Genomic DNA, 3612 nt, shown 5'->3' with positions numbered 1-3612 from the left:
GTTTGTTTCAGACCAGGTGACTCGGCTGCCCCGCGATGGGCTGTGGGGTATTCTCCTGGAACAGCTGCCTTGAGCAGGCCACTCCGCAAACCAAAGTTCTTGTTTTTTCCCCCTAAGCCCGCAAGATGGCAGCTCCGAAGGAACCCGCCAAGTGCCACCTGAACATTCTTACTTGTCCACCATCGATCGTCCCATTCTCAAGGCCAGCTGAATCCGATCTTCACCAAGCACTAACTTTAATGGGTGACGGCACGTTTCCCATCTAAGGTTGAAGCTCCTAGTTAAACATCTTTGGAAACCTCACATGGTGCTTCATGTAATACTGAACATACATTTGCTCACAAATACTTGGGGACCGTTCTGCAGTCTTCCCAAAGCTTGGAACTGTTTCATCTTTTTTGTTTTTGCTTTTAAAAGCCTACAGCACGCGGTATTCCTAGGCATCTCCCATCCAGGTACTAACCAGGCCTGACCCTGCTTAACTTCCAAGATCAGAAGAGCTTGGGTGTGTTCAGGGTGGTACGGCAGTAGGCTGTCTCATCTTTTTTGGAGTGTAGATCTCATTTGTGGGCAGGTAAGTGCCCTCCTAGCTTTAGAGGCTCTGAACTCTCTGGGAAGCTTAGCTGGGCGCGCCCAGATTTTCACCCCCACACTACGGTCTCCTGGCTTAGTCTGCGGACACCCTAGCAGATGAACATGGAGCTCTGGTTTTCTTCTCGTGTCTGTATCTGTCTCTGCCTCCCCCAGTTTCACCACCATGTAATGGTATTGACGCTGAGAATGATAATGGCAGTGAGAGACCTGAGAGGCAGCATAGCGTACTGTGGATTCTGCGGGCAGACTCTACCCTTGCTTACATTCTATCCCTGCTGCTTACCAGCTGTGTGAACCTAGGCAAGTTGCCTGACCTCTCTGTGCCTCGGGTTTTCCATTTGTAAAACCAGAGTAATGGTTTCTATTACACAGGAATGTTGAGAATTATGAATTAATGTATGCAAAGTTCTTTACATGTTTATTATTATTATTGGTAATAAGCTACCATTTATTGAATGCTTACTAAGTGTCAGGTAGCAGTAAGAGCATCTCACATGTTATTTTATTTAAATGTTATTTTATTCCTTATAGTGACCTTGTGGGATGAGTATCCTTATACCCACTGTATAGGCAAGGAAACTAAGGCTCTGTAACTCACTTGGATCATTCTGCTAATAAGTGGTAGAGCCAGGGTTCAAATCCAGGGCTGACTGCATCTGAAGCCTTACCCTTAACGGGTTTGCCAATGCATCTTCTCGTGCTAGTGTGGCTAATACATGGTACATTGATCTGGTAGCTTTCTTTTTAATCTGGATTTGGAGGTAAATACAGACAGACCCCTATTATTTTTCTCATCTTCCATGACCTCTTGTCTCCCGTCATAGGTGGCAAAACACCTCGACATCTTGGAAAAATGTGGAAGCTGAGACAACATCTCAATCACAGCTTTGGAGGTCTTCGGGATGGCTGGATGGCTCAGGGAGCTGGACATTTGTGAAGGTTAGACTGCCTGGGATTGGTGGAGATTTGGGATGGCAGAGGAGATTGGGTGGTTCGACTTTGGTCTTTACTTCCAAATAAATGCTCCCATGACCAGTTAATCAAGTTGTCTGGAGTTGAGGCTGCAGACATAAGTGATATGTGCCCTTCTACCATCTAATTAGCTTATGGTATCTGACACAAGTCAGATAGATCTAGGCTTACATGCTTCTTTCTGCCTTACTAGGAAAGCCTAGAAAGTTATTTAACTTCTCTGAAGTTCTCTGAAAACACTTGATTGATCTGGTTTTCGAGGGAATTAAAACATGTGATGGCTCCTAAATATTTATTTCTTTGGTTCCAGTCTGGAGCTGCAAGTGTTGGCAAGACTTTTCTAATGGATAACAGAAGTTTTTTTTGTTTTGTTTTGTTTTGTTTTTTTAAATTACCAGACTTAACCTTTATCACTAAGTAGAAAACATTCAGTGTGTGTCCTCTGGACCCACATGATAACTGAGCGCTAGCCAGGCACTGCACGAAATACAGAATAATCCTCTCAACTCTCGTGTAAGGTGGGGATGGTCTCCAGTTTGCACATGAGAAAATCAGGTTCAGAGAGGTAATTTGTCCAAAGTGATATAGTTGGTTAGTGGGAGAGTCAGGATTGATCCTCATGACTCTAAAGCAGTGCCATCTTTCTATGAAAGAGATAGCATAAATGCCATTCATTTCTTCATTCATTTGTCAAATGCTTGTTGATCATTTGATATGTGCTTGGCACAGTTTTAGAGGCCATGTTTGTAATACAAAGAAACATATGTAGGGAATGTATACTGTGGTTGAAGAAACCATCACACACATATTGCAAACTTAAGAGCCTGAACTCTGCCCCCTTCTCACTACAAAACACTTGAAAATTCTGGATAGGGGAGCCTGGGTGGCTCAGTTGTTAAGCGTCTGCCTTCGGCTTGGGTCATGATCCCAGGGTCCTGGGATCGAGCCCCACATTGGGCTCCCTGCTCAGCAGGAAGCCTGTTTCTCCCTCTCCCACTCCCCCTGCTTGTGTTCCCTCTCTTGCTGTCTCTCTTTCTCTGTCAAATAAATTAATAAAATCTTAAAAAAGAAAAGAAAAGAAAATTCTGGATAAAAAACCCAAATATTTTAAATTGCATAAATGAGTTCATAAAAATGTAAAGGAAATCCCCAAGTTCCAAACAAATAAACAAAAACACCGAGGAAACTGAAAAACAACATGGTAGACATTAGAGTTAATGTTGGATCTCTCCTGGGACAGGATTGCAGGTCTCCCCAACCTAGAGGCATGGCTTTTGTTAGCCAAGGATCAGAGGGGGTCTGAGACCTGCATAAATTTGGGACACTCAGGGGGCCACACTCTCAATGAAATGATTGAATCAAGGAGGGAAAATAACCCTCCAGCAGAGTAAGACAAGGAGGAACTTGGCTTGGAATCAGGTGACATAAAATGTGTCCTGTGAGAATCTGTAACAATAGGAGCCTCGCAGGGGTTTGGGGTCTAAACTCATGCTACCAATGTGGTCCAGGCATGGACCCCAAGCCAACTGACCAATGCAAAAATAGTGCTTCAATGATATTATCCCCAGGGCACCTGGTAGAAGCAAATGCAAAATGGATCTGGAGAGAGAGACTGTCAGCCCAGGCTGCACAGGATTCATACAGGCAAAGCCCCATAGAATAGGAGCTCACAACCGCAAGTCCCCAACACACACACACCCCGCCATGCACCAGCATCAGCATACAGAGTGTCTACGGAAGATGCCACAGAGTAGCAAAGTTTGAAGAGTTGGCCGGGTTGGACTCTAAAGGCTGATGTGGGTCTAGGGCCGACTGCGGTGGAGAAGCTGGTGTCCTCAGTGTGAAGATCAGCCTGCACCAGGACAAGGAGTTAGGTCTTGGCAAGTCTTGCTTACGGGTGGTAAGTGGTTAAGACTAACAGGAGCTGAAGGTTTTATTGAGGGGTCAGTGAAGAATAAAACTAAAATATTAAATGAAAGCCAAGATGTCAAGGACTTGGAATGTCTTACCAAAGGTGGAGAGGTGACATGATGAAACATTTAAAGA

At 44.5% G+C, this 3612-nt stretch overlaps 1 pseudogene; it reads right to left on the bottom strand.

The window, feature by feature from the left end:
- Positions 1-415: 415 nt before the first annotated feature.
- Positions 416-533, bottom strand: LOC118004788 (annotated as a pseudogene).
- Positions 534-3612: the final 3079 nt, after the last annotated feature.

Source organism: Mirounga leonina, unplaced genomic scaffold (genome assembly GCF_011800145.1).
Source record: "Mirounga leonina isolate KUSES-001 unplaced genomic scaffold, KU_Mleo_1.0 Mir_93, whole genome shotgun sequence".
In the NCBI taxonomy this organism is placed as follows: Eukaryota; Metazoa; Chordata; class Mammalia; order Carnivora; family Phocidae; genus Mirounga; species Mirounga leonina.
This window is presented reverse-complemented; position numbering and strand designations above follow the sequence as displayed.